Source organism: Prionailurus bengalensis, chromosome E4 (assembly GCF_016509475.1).
Source record: "Prionailurus bengalensis isolate Pbe53 chromosome E4, Fcat_Pben_1.1_paternal_pri, whole genome shotgun sequence".
Classification (NCBI taxonomy): domain Eukaryota; kingdom Metazoa; phylum Chordata; class Mammalia; order Carnivora; family Felidae; genus Prionailurus; species Prionailurus bengalensis.
Genome location: NC_057360.1, coordinates 33484278 through 33503244, shown reverse-complemented (window position 1 = coordinate 33503244; position 18967 = coordinate 33484278). Strand labels below are relative to the sequence as shown.

At 43.2% G+C, this 18967-nt stretch overlaps 1 non-coding gene across 1 annotated transcript; it reads right to left on the bottom strand.

Moving 5' to 3' along the window:
• Positions 1–3202: 3202 nt before the first annotated feature.
• Positions 3203–3287, bottom strand: TRNAR-CCG. Its single transcript has one exon. It is a non-coding gene; the product is annotated as a tRNA-Arg (tRNA).
• Between the last annotated feature and the right edge of the window lie 15680 nt (positions 3288–18967).

The following is an 18967-nucleotide window of genomic DNA, read 5'->3' as shown; positions in this document are numbered from 1 at the left end:
GTCTAGTTTTCCTCCACTGGGGACTTTTTTTGTTAGATTCTCTCTCTTTTTTTTTTTTTCATTATTTGTGTCTTGTCTTTACTTTTTTCATTACTTTCCTATCTCTACCTGACCTTCCATTTTTCACTTTCTCCCAAAGCCTCTTTATCTTCCTTTATTTCTGTTTGATTTCCTGTATTTTTCTTTCTACCTTCTAATTTCATTACTGCGTGTTCCACAGGGTTAATCTCTCATGTATCCCTTCTTATTAGTCTTTATTTCTCCATTTCTTTTTTCTTTTTTTATTCCTTCCTGAGTGCTGTGAGTTCTCAGTTTATAGCCACTGGTTATTCACCTATTTCTTCTATTTCTGATTTATACTGTTCTTTCAAAGTGTCTATAGTTTCCTTAATTTCGTTTCTTTCGTTTCAATATCACCTGTTATGGTTTCCATCTGCTTTGTGCCCATATTTCTCTGGGGTTATTCCTGGACTCTCATGTATTTGTTTCATTGTGACCTGTTTTCTTAGAATAGCTTTGTATTAGACTCTATTCCTCCCTACACGTCACAGGTTTAAAGGGATGGCTCTCCCTAGACTATCAGGATGAAGTTCCTGGGGCAGCAAGGAGCTAGGAGAGGAACTAGGGAAGTTCTCTCAGTCTATCTCAGGCCTCCTCTTCCCCTGTTAATGTGAAGAACACGAAACATAGCTCGTCTATCTCTCGGTCCTAAGCCTGGTCAGTAATGTTTTCTACCTCCAGGCCCGTGTTTCCCAGAGCTCCTGTCCCTGCAAGGCTGTGGTCTCACTTTTAGATGAATGCTTTGGTTGTTATGTTATTTTCTGGGATCAGGTTCCTTTGGGGCCACCATTCCCTCCCCTCAATTGTCCAGTGGTACGGGCCTGCTCCATTCACCTGTTTCTAGCGGTGTCCCCCTCAGAGGGAGACGCCATATCCGGAAAAGGATATTGACCGGGCGCTTTGCAGTTCGTCAAGCGTTTGCCTGACTCCAGCACTGCCGGATCCCTTGGCGATGCGATGTGCCCGTGTTTGCTCTCAGCTGCGGGTCACAGCATGGAAAAACCTCTAGTTTACATTCGTTCTCAGGCTTGTGCAGACAAATTTTCATTCTAGGTAAAGGCCTTCTCCTCTTGGGGTGAATATTCATAAGTGATTCGGGCTCCCGTGGTTTGTAGGGCACGCACAAGTTTGCAACGGAACCACTCTTCCCTTTCCCCATTTCAGCCACCTCCCACCTTCTGAACCATCCAGTGTTCCCGCCCCAAGCAGTAACCACCACCAGAGTACCGCTGATTGCTTTTAGGTACCATTGCTGTACGTGGTTTGGATCACACCGACCAGTACTCTAAGGTGAAGGGGCGGGGCGGGGGGGGGGGGGGCGGTTCTTATCACTTAGTATTTTTAAACACATAACTCGCATGTATTTTCTTATTCTACCCTAATTTTCTCTTTGGTTTTCAGGGGAGTTTGGAAAAAGTTCAGAAACTATACTGCTACCACGATCTTACCAGGACCAGAACTTAAGATCAATTAATTTTTGATTGAATGTGGAAGAACAAAGCTCTCACACATCCTTCATAAAATCTTCTCACTGTGGAATGTGAGTTCTCTTTAAAAGAAAAAAAAAAAATCACACTAGTCTCATTGGATAAAAAGGACAAATAAAGCCCAGAGAATGAAAATGATTTGCACAAAGCCATTTTAGAAAGTAACAGAGCCGCATGTGAAATATAACTTTCACAGAACCTTGGCCTTAGAGGGGACCCGAGGGTTCTGTGGTCTCTCTTCCTATCCAGAGCAGAAATCTCCAGAAGACAGGCAGTCAACATCCGCTTGCAGGCCCCAAAGCACGGAAAAAGTGCCTCATCAACCTATTTCCCCTTACGGTGAACACAGACATGTATCTTTTCACTTTTTTTTTTTTTTTTTTTTTTTTTTTTTACTTTGGAAAGTGTAAGTTGACACAGGATGAAGTGCTGAAGTGCTATTGCTTTTGTTTCCTGTTCCTTGTCATTTTGGAAGCTGGCTTGACAGGAACTCCTGGTTAATTCACAGTCTGAGTCAGAAATAGTCTTTACGTCCATCTAGTCTAATGTGACTCATTAGCCTCTGCTTACACGTGCCCAGCCGCTGACTCAAGCCCCGGTTGTTCAGGGGTGGTTTCTAATGGGAGACGATGCACAAGAGACTATCTGTGGATTGTACAACATCACATCCGCTTGAGAGATCGTTAGAATTTCTCCTATCGAATGGAATTTCTTCCCCCCTCACTTCCAAACGCTTCTCTTTGGTTCTGCACTCCCAAGCGATGCAAAATGTCTCATCACTTTTGTACTTGACAATCCTTGAAATACTGGAAGACAGCTGTTGGACTGACTCCTTCCTCCTGGCTAAGGCTGGTGTTTTTTCACGATTCTAAACACACCGGGCACCTCTTCCTTTTGTGGCATAGTCTCCAGTCCTCCGCGCAATCGATTTAGCCTCCTCCGACTGAACATACCGAGCATGTCAATGTTTCTCTTGAAATGCCAGAAATAAACAGACGGAGATTAAACTCTCTTTGTCTGGGCCTCACACTCCTTTCAGGTCAGCCTAAGATGACATTAGCCGTTCTGGTATCTCTTGTTATGTCTGATGCATATTCAGCATGCAGCCAACTAAAATAGCACCTAATCTTTTCTCGTGAGCTTCTAGTAAAGCAGTGTTCCTACCTCTCCAGCGTGGGCAGTTGATATTTTTGGTCCTAGATACAGAACAACAGCTTGGCAAGGACCAATACAAGTTTTGTGAGAACTCCAATGGTTTATTGAACCTGGGGACTTTACTCTTCCAGGGCATCTAGGTTCTTTGATACCTTCCATACCTTTCTCGGGATTTAATTCTTCCTGAGCTGTGTCTGTTCTATTTCTCTCGGTGTGAAGGTCATATTTCTAGGTGGAGAAGACAAAAACCAAAACAAAAACAAACTAGAGGTTGAGCAATCCTCTTTCTCACTTTTCTCTCACCCTCTACCACTCCTTTGGCACCGCTGTTGATTGTTTTTTGGTTTTTGTTTTGTTTTGTTTTTTAATTTCTTTTTAATTGTTTTACATTTATTTATTTTTGAGAGACAGAGAGAGACAGAGCATGAGCAGGGGAGGGGCAGAGAGAGAGGGAGACACAGAATCGGAAGCAGGCTCCAGGCTCTGAGCTGTCAGCACAGAGCCCGACGCGGGGCTCGAACCCACGGACCGTGAGATCATGACCCGAGCCGGAGTCGGACGCTTAACCGACTGAGCCACCCAGGCACCCCCACTGTTGATTGTTTTTATCACTGTCTGTAGCACTATGCCGCCTAGTGCCCAAGCAATGGTGCATCGTGCCCTTGTTCTGTTTGCTCTGAAGACAGAGAAGGAGAGGGAGGGAGGGACGGAGGGATAGAAGGAAAGAAGGAAAGAGAGAAAGAAGGAGAGAAAGGAGTGAAAGGAAAAGAAAGTCATTAGGAAGACATAAATCTGGATGACCTATATTATCCTATTTAAGGGTCAGACACCTGCTGTCACCCTACATTTCCTTACTTATGAAATATAGATACTTAGGGATAACCAGTATTTCCTTTGACTTTAGAACATGCATAATAATATAACTGATTTATTTATCATCCCCCCCCCCATTATAGAGACTTTATCTATTAGGGCTGTACATTAAGAAAGATTCGTGTGGTTGTAACGGATCTATCTTGGGGCTAAAGAGGTCGAAAGCTTCAACCCCAATGAGAGTTCTCAAACACTGACTGGCCAGTTATGTCAAGGGTCAGCACAACTACCGGTGAGAGGCTTGAAAACGAACGTATCTTAAACATTTGTTGAGAGGAAGGTGAAGTTACTTTTTAAGTTCTTTTCTAACATTTCTTTTGATCATGCCTAAGTACTCCATTATAGGATGTGTTTTTCTGTTGATAAGGGAGAGCAGAGGTTGTGAGGCAGAAAAGGAAATAAGGCTGAGAGACGGGAACAAGGACGTAGCATACAACCCCCTGTTAAACTGTTCTGGGAGCTGGAATTCACACCCCAGATTTTCCACTTCCAGAATTGTTATCATGGTGATGAACGCCATGGGGTCAATAAACATTTCCAAGAGAGAGGTATGCATTTTTTTTTACTATTGATATTTTATATTTACGTATCTCTATTTTGTGTACTATTGAAGAAACAGAAATAGAGATAATAGAAATAGAAGAAATACTCTTACGTATATGTGAATACACCCACCCACTCACATCCCAGTGTAAGAGACAGAACATTTGCATTATTCATGGAACCACCATTGAACCTATCAACAACCTCATCCATTTCCCTATTCTGTTAGAGACCACAGCCTGTGTCTTCTGTTTATCACTCTGTTGCTTTTATGATTATTTTGTGACGTATATCTTTATACCCAAACAATATACCCTTCAGTTTTGCATGTTTCTAAACTTTTTAAAATAGAATCCCATTCTAGGTTTCTGGACCTTGCATTTTTGTCATTCCATTTCATTCTCCTGAGATTTGTGCATGTTGCTGTGTATCGCCATATTTGCTTATTTTCACTGGTGTATCATACTCCATTTGTTCAACGATATATCCATTCTATTGTTAATAAATATTTGAACTGTTTTTAATACTTTGCCACTACACCGAATGCTCGTGTGAGCATTCTTCTATCTGTCTCCTGGTGGTACGTACCAGAGTTTTTCTAGGTATGTAGCAAGAAAGAGAGTTGCTAAGTAAGGTAAAGGCATGTATATTTTTAGGTAAACTAGGCAACGCTGTTTGTTTGTTTTTTTCCAAAACATTAGTGCCAATTTTCACTTTTTCTTGCTGTGTATAAGGATTCTGATTGATTCACTTTCTTGTCAAACTTGATATGGTTAGACTTTGACATCTTTTGTCAATCTATTAAATGTGAAATATTGCATTGTGACTTCAATTAGTATGTTCCTACTAAAGAGGTTGATTTTTTTTTTAATTTGGTGCTCTGAGAAGTGATTGCCCATTTTTCAATTGGATCATCAAGCTTCGTCTTCTTATAATTTATTCATTTTTATAGCTTTTGTGCTGTTCCTGAGATATTCGTTATAGATTCTGAATACTGATCTTTTGGTAATTATGTGTGTTACAAGTATCTTCACCAAATTCGTGTCTTGTCTTTTTAACATTTTTTATGCTGTATTTTGAAAGATAAAACTTCTTCATTTTAATCTAGTTTCACTGGATGGTTTACATGTAATATATTTCCCCATTCTGTGGTTTGGCTATTTGTTTACGTAACAGTTTATTTTGATGAGTAGACGTTTTTATTTTTTTATGAGTAGATATTTTAAATTTTGATATCTAATTTGCCTGTTGCTTTGCTTTTATTATTGTTGTTTCAACATCTAAGAAACACTTTTAACCCCAGGTTGCAAAGATATCTTTGTAATTTTTCTAAAAGCTTTATAGTCTTAGCTTTTAATTTTAGATCTATGAGTTAATTGTTTTGTACAGTGAGGTAAGGGTTTGAGGTTAATTTTTTGTTTTCTATATAGATATTCAGATGCCTTCGCATCATTACTGAAAAGACTTTTCTTTTCCCATTGAGTTGCTTTGGTGTCTTTATCAAAAATCAATTTACTGGGGGCAGGGGTCGGGGGGTGCCTGGGTGACTTAGTCAGTTAAGCATCTGACTCTTGATTTTGGCTCAGGTCATGATTTCACAGTTCATGAGAAGGAGCCCTGTGTTGGGCTCTGCACTGTCAATGTGGAGCCTGCTTGGGATTCTCTCTCTACCCCCCTCCTGCTTGTATGCACTCTCTCTCTCTCTCTCTCTCTCTCTCAAAATAAACATTTTTTTTTAAATTTTTTTTTCAACGTTTATTTATTTTTGGGACAGAGAGAGACAGAGCATGAACGGGGGAGGGGCAGAGAGAGAGGGAGACACAGAATCGGAAACAGGCTCCAGGCTCCGAGCCATCAGCCCAGAGCCTGATGCGGGGCTCGAACTCACGGACCGCGAGATCGTGACCTGGCTGAAGTCGGACGCTTAACCGACTGCGCCACCCAGGCGCCCCTCAAAATAAACATTTTAAAAAATCAATTTACTCTGTACCTGTGTGTATATTTTTGAATTTTTGATTATTTTGATAGTTTTCACCCAATATGTCTTCAAATACTTTTTTTCTGCCACATTCTCCAGCTCTTCTCTGGGTTCCCCAATTACACATATATTAGATTTCTTACTATCGCCATATAGTCTGTAAAGCTTTGTTTCTTTTTATTCATTATTTTTCTCTCCACGTCTCAGGTTGTGTAATTTCTGTTGTTTTAGCTTTGTTTTTTTTTCAACTGAAGTATAACTGACACACGTTACATTAGTTTCAGGCTTACAACATGGTGATTTGAAAACTCCATACATTATGCTCACCATGAGCGTAGCTCCCATCTGTCACCGTACGACGCCATTACAGTACCGCTGACTACATTTTCCACACTGTACCTTTCACCCCTGTGACTTCTTCCGTCCTTAACTGGAGGCCTGTGCCTCCCCCCCCTCCCCCCCCCGCTCCGCTTCACCTCTGGCGGACCTCTATTGTTCTAGCTCCATGTTAACTGACTTTTCCGCCATCTCCAATTTGCTGTTAACTCATTGAGTGGATTTTTCATTCCAGTAATGGTCCTTTTCAGCTCTAGAGTTTCCATGTTGTTCTTTTTTTATAACTGTTAGTTCTCTGCTTATATTTCCCATCTGTTCATTATGAATGCATCTTTCTCTGAATTCTTGCACATATTCACAACGGCTGCTTTAAAGTCTTTATCTCCTCATCCCAACATCCGCATCATCGTGAACTTGGGCTCTCTTTTCAGGTATGGGCCAGATTTCTCTGTTTCTTTCACACGTCTCTTGATAACTGATTGATACTGGACATTATGAAAATTGTATAAAGTCTAGATTCGGTTATTGTACACTGAAGAGTGATTTTTTTTTTTAATTTAGCTGTGCTCAAACTCCAAATTTTGTCTCTCCTGAAATGGATGGAAGTATAAATTTCTCAATGACTTCAGCCTCCACTGTTTTTCTTTGTTGCTTATTTTTATCACAACTCTTTCTACAGTTTCCCCTGTGAAAGGAAAGCTAATGGCCATCCAAGGATTTTGGTGGATTATATACATACAGATTTTAGGGTTTACCCTTCTGTGGATCCTTGCCTTCTAGGATTTCCCACCTAATTTTCTATGTTTTTATTTTTATTTTTTTTTTAATTGTCCCAAATTCTGTTCTCTAACACATTAAGCCAGTAGGGCTGTGGCCTTCAGCCCAATGAGCTTTGCCGCACTGGGGAATGTCTCATATTAAAATACCTAACTCACGGTTCATCTTTCAAGGGCCGACTCCTTGCTGGCTTCTTTCTGCTTCTAGTAACTCTCTCGTTTCTCCAAAAAGCAAGGCAATTCTAAAAACATTTTTTCCATATTTTCTAATTGTTATCTGAGGGAAGATTAGTTCAGCCAAGGTCCTCTACTGCTATAGAAGCCAGAACAAATGATTCCTTTTAAAATTACATTTTCTTTTTAATGTTTATTTTTGAGAGAGACAGAGAGAGAGTGAGGGAGGGAGGGGCAGAGAGAGAGGGAGAGAGAGAATCCTAAGCAGGTTCTGTGCTGTCAGCGCAGAGCATGACTCAGGGCTTGAACTCACACACTGTGAGATGATGACCTGAGCCAAGATAAAGAGTTGGACACTTACCTAACGGAGACACCGAGGCACCCCTAAAATTACATCTTCTAAACGTTTGTTGCTGAGCATAGGAATGCCATTAACCTTAATATATTCATATATCCAACATCCTTGCTTAACTCTTTTCTTTATTCTAATACATTAGATCATCGTAGGTTTCCTACCATATACAATAACATAACTGTTTTAAAAAAATCACACTTTTGCCTCTTACTTTCTAATTCTCCTACCTTTTGTTTTCTTACCTTAGTGCTTTGCTAGGACATTGAGTGCAATGTTAAATAAAATGGTGAGAATAAACACCCTTGTCTTGTCTATTTTATTAAAAATGCATTCAATGGGGTGTCGGGGTGGCTCAGTCAGTTAAGCGTCTGACTTTGTCTCAGGTCACGATCTCAGGGTTTGTGGGTTTGAGCCCCGCGATGGGCTCTGTGCTGACAGCTCAGAGCTTGAAGCCTGCTTCGGATTCTGGGTCTTCCTCTCTCTCTGCCCCTCCCCTGCTTGTGCTCTCTCTCTCTCTCTCTCTCTCTCTCTCTCTCTCAAAAATAAACATTAAAAACAATAAAAAATAAAAATAAACACATCAAAATGCATTCAACACTTCACCACTAAAATAGCACCGCTGCTTTAGGTTTCCTGTGAATTATATTTAACCATGAAAGAAATTTCCTTCTTTAGCTAGTTTTCTAAGAGTATATTTTAAGATAATAAATATGAGCAGAATTCTATAGCATGTTTTTCTGCATCTACAGGAAATATAATTTTGTCACTTTTTCCTTTTATTTGTTAATTCACTGAATTCTAGTAATTGCTAGTCTAATGTTGAACTAAACTCACATTGTAGAATATATTCCAAATTGGTCATGACGTATCATCTTTTCTCATGCAGCAGGAGAAGTGATCTGCTAATATTTTGTTTAGGAATTTTACACCTATGTTCATGGGAGATAGTGACCTAGAATAATAATTTCCCCACTGTTGTTTGGTTATTTTAAATTTTGCTAACCTCATAAGTGAGTTAGTGTGTTCTCTTTTTACTATATTCTGCCATAGTTCAAGTCAACATAGAAATATTTCTTCGAGTGTTACAATTTGGCACAAAAGAAAAATAAACTTCTGGGTGATACGTTTATGGAAACGTTTCACCATAGTTTCAATATTTTTAATTTTTACGGAGTATTTGGCTTTCTAATTCTTCTTGATGCAGATTAGATCACTTATTTGGGGGCATTCTGTCCCTTTCGTTCATTTTCAACTTTTTTTTTTTTTTTTTCAACGTTTATTTATTTTTGGGACAGAGAGAGACAGAGCATGAACGGGGGAGGGGCAGAGAGAGAGGGAGACACAGAATCGGAAACAGGCTCCAGGCTCTGAGCCATCAGCCCAGAGCCTGACGCGGGGCTCAAACTCACGGACCGCGAGATCGTGACCTGGCTGAAGTCGGACGCTTAACCGACTGCGCCACCCAGGCACCCCCATTTTCAACTTTATTAGCATTGAATTGATACTTTTATTCTTCTTTTTGCCCCTGTAGCACTTGCCACTTTGACTTCTTTTCCATTTCTAATATTACCTATTTGGGCCTTTCTCTTGTGAATTGGTTAATCTCACCGTAGTTGTGTGAACCGAACTAGTCTTTTTGAGGCACCAATGTGTAGTGTCGTTAGTCATCCTTACTGTGTTTTTGTTTTTGTCACCCTGATATCTGCTTTCTTCATGTTCCTCCTGCTATTTTAATTGGATTTATTTTGTTGACCGTTTCCTAACATCTTCAGTTAGATGTTAATCTTACTAATTTCTACTTTTTTTTTTTCTTTTCTAACACGGCTCTTTAAGGCTTAAAGTGTTCACCTAAATACTTTTTGAAGGGAATTCTAGAAATATTCTCAGACCCTGTGCTCTCCTGGTTTCCCCCTTCCTTCATTAATCACTTTCTCGCTATCTCCTTTGCTGATTCCTCTTTTATCAATCTCTGAAAGCCAGATTGCCCCAGGATTCAGTAAGTGCACTTCTTCTGTTCTCTGTCTGCACACGCTCGCTCGGCAATCTAATCCTGGGTAATGGCTTTGTATGCATCTATATGCTACTAACTCAAAAATTTTTTATTCTAGCCTACACTTCTGCCTTGAAATCCAAACACATATATACATCCAAGTACTCTACTTAGATGTCCAATAAAACTTCCTCAAATTAGTGTACCGATGATAGTTCAGATTCGTGCTCAGAAAATATTCACTCCGTTCCTTTCTACTGTGAGAGGAGATACTTCCCCACTCCATTGTTCCTGGTCGGGCTTGGCCACATGACTTGACTTGTCCAATGGAAGGTTAGTAAGTGTGACACTAGAAAAGACATTGGGGTGCCTGGGTGGCTCAGTCCGTTAAGCGGCCAGCTTCAGCTCAGGTCATGATCTCGTGGATCGTGGGTTCAAGCCCTGCCTCAGGCTCTGGGCTGACAGCTCGGAGCCTGAAGCCTGCTTCGGATTCTGTGTCTCCTTCTCTCTACCCCTCCCCCACTCATGCTCTGTCTCTGTCTGTCTCAAAATTAAATAAACATTGAAAAAAAGGAAAAAAGAAAAGACATAAGCTGTCTATGTGCAGTGGGACTTGTTCAGTTGGGCTTTGGCTGTTGCCATGGGAAGAACATGTCTTGGGTAACCCACTGCTTCCAAAGTAAAAGTCTCCCATGGACCAGAGGCAGTGACCCACAGGCCTGCAGTTTGAAGCCAAGCCTCTCAGAAGTCACACAGTCTGAAGCAGAGCAGCCAGGCTCACCTGCAGGTTTGTGAGCAAAGTAATGAGTGGCTCTTACTATATGCTGCTGAATTGGGGGGTGGTTTATTATGCAGCAAGAGCTGACTGATACAGATATTTGGACCTAGAAATGGGAGCTTACATTAACCAAAACCTAAAAAAAAAAAAACCTGACTGAAAGAAACTATTAAATAAAGCTGAAGAAATGGGTGTGCTATGAGGTGGTGAAACGTGTGGTTAAAACTGTCTCATGCAATCACCTGGAGCATGGAAAATGCACCTAATGAGCTGGTCAAGTGGAGTGATTTTGCAGCAAGATGTGGACATATGAGCTGGCTTCTGCTGACAGGATTTAATAAGATACTACAAGAGAGGTGTGAATTCAGGTAAGAATTGTCTTGGGTAGAAACAGAATTAAGAGAAAATATAGAAAGTCAGAAAGTTCCACAACTCGCAGGGTTGGAAAACAAAATCAAGGATCTTCTTATCCTCGCCAAGATTTCAGAAAGAAATAAACATCTCCTTAATTCCCTGTAGGTCAATCCCCCTTGGCTTACCTCCAATCGTACCAGCTTCTCAAGATTAAGAACAGCAACGTGGCTTCGGTTGCTTTGGGGCCCAGTCATTTCTAATGCTTTAATAAGTCGAATTTTGTGACAGCCCTGTCTCTTGTCAGCCCTAACCTGCAGAAAAAAGCCACCACTGAACTTGTTAGTGATGCTATGCCCCCCTCTTCAGCAGGTTTGACAGCCTTCCTGAATAGCGTCTGTCTTCTCGGCCCTCCCTTGGAACATAATCTTCCAGTGGGTGTTCTGGCCTCTGATAATCTACCCATTCCAGCATGCTTACTTCCCTGCGCCTAAACCTCCTAAGTCATTCCCCATCTTTTACAGAAACTCAGGCATTTGTGTTCTGTTCCGCACAGGCTATCATCTTCTTTGGGCTTCTGAGATCCGCTCTAGTAGTGAGTTTGTCCCAAACCCTAAGATCTTTTCCAGGATGTAAAACTATATCCCGGGAGGGGGCCCCCAAGTAATGAATGCTTCTGATTCAGTCTATGTCCCAGCCTCTGAGCATCTTCAATATCCATCTCTGTGGGTACTTTTCGGGCGTCTGCCAGGAAACGCTGGCTAATTCTTACATCTCCTGTGAGATACAAGCCTCTTCCTTCCTTATCAGACTCAACACTCCCCACAGGTGGGTTATGGTGGGATTTAACTCTGGCAATTGGTCTGACAACTGGGAAAGGAAGTACAACCCCTTACGGGGGTGCCTTTGCCGTGTGGAGGCAAGGTCTTTGCAGTGTCTTTTCAAACAGGAGAAATGTTATCTGTTAATAGTAATAGTTAACTTCTTCATGCCCTGAGGGTTCAGGGGATCCTACAGAAGCACAATCCCCATGATGTTCACCTAGATGTCCCTACAACCGTATTAGACCTGAACTTTGGCTAAGAATTCAATATTTGAAGTCTGTGACTGTAATTACCAGAACCTGCATTACCTCCTCAGCTGTATCTAATTATCCACCGCAGGCGATAACGAGCTTTTGAAGCTACCAGAAAGGCTCTCTGGCCAACACACTTATGTTTTAGCTGTTTGTTAACTACCCTCGGTTTCTCATTATCCCTCTGTGGGGGGTCACGGCAACGTCTTAACCAGCCACCTCCCTTGTCCTGTGCACATTCTTCCCCTGTATCTTTCCAATGCTGGGATCATCACAGCAGGAAGGGCATTCCTTCTAGTGGGACATTTCCCAAATCGCAACTAGAGAAAGTTTTACCGATTGGATAGCCATCCTCTTGCAAGAACTGCCTGCGGACCACATACCACTCTGGCTGAGATCCTTTTGGACAGCCAGATGGTGATCAGGGATCCAGTTCCCAAACCCCACCCTACCACCTAACTCTTTTTTTTTTTTTTTTACCACTTCTAGGAAAAATTATGTCAATTTGGGTTCTCAAAGAATCAGACACCAAGACAGAAATGCAAGAGATTTACTGGGGGGTAATACCCATGAAAGCTAATGGAGGCAGGGAAAAGAAATAAACTGGGTGGCCTTCAGGCCATGATGAAGGTCTACCAACTCTGAAAGAAGAAAGGGAAGGAAGGAAGATTGGGTAGGAAGAGTCTCAGACTGCAGTGCAGCTCTGAGAAAGTGCTGGCCGACCCCATGGTGGTCAGAAATGTGTAGATCCCATCACCCTGCCCATACGCATACCCCTGTTCTCAGTCATTGGTGAAAGTTGCTAGAAGAGTGCATGTCTTCAACTCAAGTACCATGACAGAGCCCAAAGCACTGCATTGTTGGCTCACTGTGCTCCTTGTAGGAGCTTCTCTCTTGCAGGGAGATCTGAGCAGTGCACATCCATGGTTGCTGCAACCCTCTAGCAGGAAATGTCCAGAAGGCTTTCCAGTCATACCAATGGAAGAAAATACATATAAACCTTGCTGTGTTTATTGCAAGCCTACCATATGCTAAATATCATTAGCTCATGGTGATGCAAACATGACTACATCACCTGCATCATCACGCAATCTACAGAGGTCTCAGACACATAAAATGTTAACAATGGCACAGTGTTGAGATCAGTACACTGTAGGTGTGTATAAAGGTTTCCAGGAGCCCAAATGAGAAATTGGTCCCCTCTGCCTAAGCCAGTGAGGGAGGGCTTCACAGAAATAAGCCACTAAAGGAAGAGCAGGTGTTGTCTGGTGTGGAATCATGGGGCCAGGGCATTTCAGGAAGAGGGAATCATGTCTTCAAGGTGCCTAACAACCGTTGGACCATGGTAGGAGCCCAGTGACTCTGCTGAAATAAATAGGGTGTTCAAAGCAGGAGTCTTTAAGTTGCCAGAAAGAAACTCAAGTAAAAAGAGATTTTATAAAGGATCCAGAAATCTTGTTGCACACCAAATAAAATAAAATAAAATATAGGTACAGCTGGGTCCCAGGGGAATGATAACCTCGCCCTGGAAAAGTTTCTGAACTGAAGCAATTTCTCTCTGCATCTCTGTGCCCCACGGTGGTCACAAGCCACTGCTTTTCACGTCTGCTTCGTTTCCTTCTCTCTGCACACTGAATCCACCACTCATCAGCTGTCCGTGACTGAGACCCGGTCACCTCCATCCCCCAGTCTACGTGACCTTCTAGCTCCAATACCCTCCACCAACTCACGACAGTCTCCCTACCCATGTTACGTGGTGTAGTGATTTGTGCAAGTTACTTTGACATGCATAAAAAATATTATGTATTTCTAGATCACTAGAAGAATGGCTAGACGGATAGATAATGTGAGAAAACAGAGTGAAATAGTAATTATGGAATCTAGTGGTGGGTTTATGGGTAGTTAATGTTTAATTCTTCCAATTTTTCTAAATGTTTGAAATTTTTTATAATAAAACGATGGGAGAACCCCAAATTTTCAAAAGGGAGAATCTGATTGGCCCAGGTTTTGCATCCTCAGCCAGGTGATGGAGACGGCTGGCTACCTTCTCATCAGGGGCTTAGTCCTGGCTCAGTGAGGCACGTCCATAGGGGCAAGAAGTCGCATGAGACAGAAAACTGCTCCCCCAAGGGACTGTATGCAAGGCTGATTCCGTGACACACGCCTCCTTATCAGCTGTAATAGAAATACGGGAACAATAAACACGTGGAACTATATGTTTTTACTATACTCAGGATGCAAACACTGAATCTGTGTATGTAAAACTATAGGGGGCCAGGGGAAAAGAAAAACTATATGGTTATTCTAAGTGCTGCTCAGAAAAGGAAGCGTCTGCCCCTCCTCTTGCTTACCTCCTCTGTCCCTCTCCACCACAAATCCCATCACCCAGAGGAAATTCATCCCCAGTCTCAGCCACGGGCAGATTGCTTTGATCTGCCAGCAAGTGGCGAGCCTTGATTTAAGGGATCTCTTACGTAAGGAATAGAATGAGATACAAGCAAGGCCAGGGTGAGGAGAGAGGGTGGCAGGAGGCAGGAGAAACATGTAGGATAAAACAATTTCTATCCACTGACAAAATATAGATGGTGAACTCAGAAGTTTTCTGCCATAATAAACAAGAAGAAGAAGTACAAGAAGTGGACATATAACTTTATGGCCTGTGAAATTGAATTGCCTCTTACGGATTTTTACCTTTCGGTGGACAATGAGGAACTCTGTCATCTCAGGCAAGGATGGGTCATAAAAGCCACTGGAAGGAGAGGAATCGGGCCTGTCTGATTAGAATCCAGGAGGCCTTGGTTTCCAGGCCAGCCCTTATATATCTGAGCTTCACCCAGTGGGAGCCGTGCGCTCTGTGAATTACAGTGCTTCTCAGCCCCGAGAGCCCATGTCTCACCCGTCGTAAACAGTAGTGAAAGGCAAGGCTGCTCTCTTAAATCAGCGGCCTGAGAATGAGAGCCAGCCCAGACAGAACAGCTGGGCAAGGCAGAAGAGAGCGGAAGAGCTCCCCTAGCCATGGCGGCGGAACCAGGTCTACAGCCGGTTAGAATTTGGGGTCCCACGGAGGGCAGTTTCCTTCGCTCGCCTCTGACCTGCCACTGGCCTTATGTGGTAGCAGAACCTCACAAATAAACACAGTTCGTCTTACAAAACTGAACCCTGCCGTTCCTCCCCCAACTTCTTTCTCTCCGAGCTAGAAAGGGGATGAAGTAGAACACGGTGGGCAGGAGAAACGTGTCCCTTGAGGAGTCTTGCCAGTGACCCTGACTTAGACTTTCAGGCTCTGAGTGATGATCAGCCCTACTTACTTTATTTCCTAAATATTAAGTCCTTGCGTCTTATCTCCTTTGCCTCTTTTTCCTTCCTACCATCAGAGTCCTCGTCTCTCACTTGGACACTTGGACTACATTGGTTGACTATGTTTCCCACCTCTAAAGCAAGGATTCCTCCAGCCCATATTCCATGAGCTGCTACCAGGAGATCTTTAAAAGGAACGCGGGTGAAGCCACCACCCTGGTCAGTGGATTCCATTTTCCTCAAGATAAAGTTCAAGTTGGCTGACTTGGCATTCACAGTCTTCCGTGACCTCCTCATGGAAACCTTTCGGCATCCTTAGGGTGGGTTCAGTTCCCTTCACCTGTCAGAGCCCCCTGGGCATACCTCCAATATGGCACGATACAACAGGAGACATTTAGCCCTTGCGTAATATGAGATTGCAGTATTTGTTAAAAGGAAAAAGTTGCTTTTTTTTCTCTTTTATGGTGAAAGAGGGTAACTAATGGAGCCAAGTCGAGGGTTTGTCCTGGATTCATTATGGATAGAACTGAAGCTCCGTAACTGTCTGAAACCCCTCTCCTCCATCTAACCAGACAAACAGATCTAGCCTATCTCGATATTAGCCCCAGAGACTGGAATTTGAGGGGAATTTGTGTTCCCTGGAGCTAAGCCTACAGCAGGAAGTTTCTTCATGAGCCGGAAATGTAGGGCACTTTAATCCAATCTAGAAAAGGAAGGCTTGGAAGTGATAGGACCCAAAGATAAACAGAAAGGAAAGCCAAGACCAGAGGGGCCAGAAGCTGGAGCCAAAATCATGAGTCAGGAGCAACTGGGACTCGTGGTGACCTGAACGATAAGCTCAAAAGGGAAATAGAGATTCTCTTATCTTTAAGTGTAAGTGGGTACTTGTGAGGCAGACGACTGAGGGATCTTAAAGAACGATAGCAGAGCAAACAAGATTTTTGGTGGAGCAAAATATTTAAGGGTCTTGCAATGAGGATCCCACTTTCCAAGAAATAAATTTACCATCAAGTAAGTGGAGCCTAAGCTTGTGGACCCTTACTCGCATGGACCCCTTTTAAGGCCCCGAGTATGATTTATTTGCAATTTTTAATTATTTTAAGAAAAATACAAGAGTATCAGCATCAGGGCCCACAAAATCTGGACCGCTTCGACCTTTTAACATTGCCAAGCTATCTGATTTAATATGGTTAGCCAAAGTTTTTGGTCTCAAGCATACAAGTAGTTACTCTCCATAGAAAAAATCCCAAGGTAGGAGTCAATAAAACCTGAACTGAAACTGCCAAGCACAAAAGAACTCGTACGTCTAAGCTAAGGAAAGGAAACGGAAAGAACCTTAGGATCCAGGGACGCCCTCTCTAACCATGAAAATAATTGCCTCCCAGGGGGCAATACTCATCAAAGAGTTCATCAAGTGACCCCCACTTCAGCATCAGGTTATAGAACATGGCTGGAAGAATTATTCATATGAAAGCCAAAGCAATCTAACCAAGAAAGTGACGGTGTGTGGGTGTGTATGTGTGTTGGGGGGGGGGTACGGAAAAGAGAGAAAGAGGACAGAGGAAGGAAGAGAAAGGGATGATGAAAATGACAAGGAAGTAAAATAAGAAATAGTGGGAACAGATGTCAATAAGTGCTTCTGAGGGACGAAGACAAAAGGATAGAGTCAATTTAATTTTAAAACGAAGCACTACACCTGCCAAATAAATTTCTGCTTTCCTTCAGTGAAGAGCCACGTAAAATAAAAACCAGTATCTCAAAAGTTCAAAGGAAAGGAAGAACAAAGCTTAATAATCATGCAGTAATAAAACAAGCTCTAGCAAGTCTGGGTCACAACGGTATCAGTCCAGGCATTATCAGGCAGGCTGGGGAGAGAACCCCAACCAGAGCAGGTGCGCGCGCGCGCGCGTGTGTGTGTGTGTGTGTGTGTGTGTGTAAAATCAGGCCGAAATATACTTAGAGCGACATGGCTACCTTACACATGTGATTTGAAATTTGACAAACACCAGGGACACATTCCAGGGCAAATACATCTCCCTCAATCTGCTAGTAGTCTCCTTGAAATTGTATCATTAGACAAGCATATTGGAGGTTAAATACCCTTTTCATGTGGTCCTCGTTCAAGTGGTAAATGCCCTTATTAGGGTCAATGCAATCAATTATTAGCAGCTTTCCGTAGGTTAGGACATCTGATTCTGCCAGGGATCAGAAAGTTAAATTATCTTGAAACCACAGGGAAGCCCAGGAGGGATTGGAAACTTAAACTGGCTTCTGAGGTCCTTGCCCACCTTGTATATGTGCACTCTGTGCCCACACATGCTGTTTAGAAGAGTCCAGCTCCCACGCGGCCCCACAGACTTCAACTGTTGTACAAGATGGTTAGTCAAACTAGTCCTGGGGCATCAGCAGAAGTGGCACTGGGAGAACACCCAGGCTGCCCGTCTGCCTGGGGACAGAACTGCCACCGTCACGTCCCCGCCCGTGAGGAGTTGCTGAAGCTTGTCCCCACCGCTCTTGGGTTGGCAGCCACCGGAAAATTGACAAAGGAGTGAAAATCAAAAGGCAAAGTCTCGTTTTCATTTGAGCATTAGGAAAGCAAATGGAAAAGATGAGAATCAAAAGGGTTTTTATTTGAGATGCTTGATTTTGAGGCGGAGGGAAATATGGGCTATCTTAGTCCCCTTTCCAGCCCAGTGATGGTGAAAATAAAGCTCTGGGATGATCTATAATGTAAAAGTTTGGAGATGACTTTGTTTCAGAGGGAAAAACAGCTCCGGAACTTATGAATGTCAGGCGGTCTCGCGGATTGCTCGCAAGAGAGGAAGGCTCGGCCACACCATTGCTCAGCACCTGACGGGATTCATGGCCCAGGAGGAGGGGAATGTACGCTCGTAGCCCTGATGGGATCTTTTATCAAACACAGGACCACCCTGTGGAGAAGTGAGTGGCGAGGGGGGTGAGGGGTCCCATGCTATGGGAAAGAGAGAAGTCAGCACAGCAGGCCCCAGGACAGCCAGCCTTGTGGTCGGGGGACACGGTGGGGTCCCCAAGGAGACAGGAGGAGAAAATGAGATAGACACCACTATGGAAAAAAATAGCATCTGACTCACGGACCCTCAAAGGTGAAAAAGACCTCCTACCTTCGCCCGAGTTCCTCATTCTACAAGTAAGAAAACTAAAGGAATGACAGCACCTAACAGGGAGTGGGCACCTACCGTCGCACCGGATTTGCCGCATGATGCTCAATCCTTCCCTTTAATCCTCCCCCTGCTTCTATGAAGTAGGCACTGTCGCCAAAATTTGACGAAAGGCAAAACTGAAAACCGAGTTAAAGGCATCGCAGTAGCGTGCACAAGGTCATTCGGTTCATTAGCGGCAGACCCAGTTAGACTCGAGCCCCCGCGCTCCCGACCTCTACGGCATGAGGTCTCAGGGGTCACAGAAACGTATGCCACAGGAAGTCGGGGACTGAGCCAGTTGCAGCCGCCAGTCTCCCAAGCCCTAACCTGCAGAGCCTTTAAGCCACCGGCACGTATTGTCTCTTCCCGAGCCAGAATGAGCAGTCTCTTGCCAGGTAATTTTAGCACTAAGCCTCTTGACTCTCTCTCTCCGAGTGGCCTGGGAGTCACTCGGGGGTCTGAGAGAAATGGATTTGCTTGTATTGGTGACAGAAGATTCCAGCATCTGCGAGAAGGTGCTGGGGTTCATGATGAAGAGCAGCGATATATCACTGAAACCT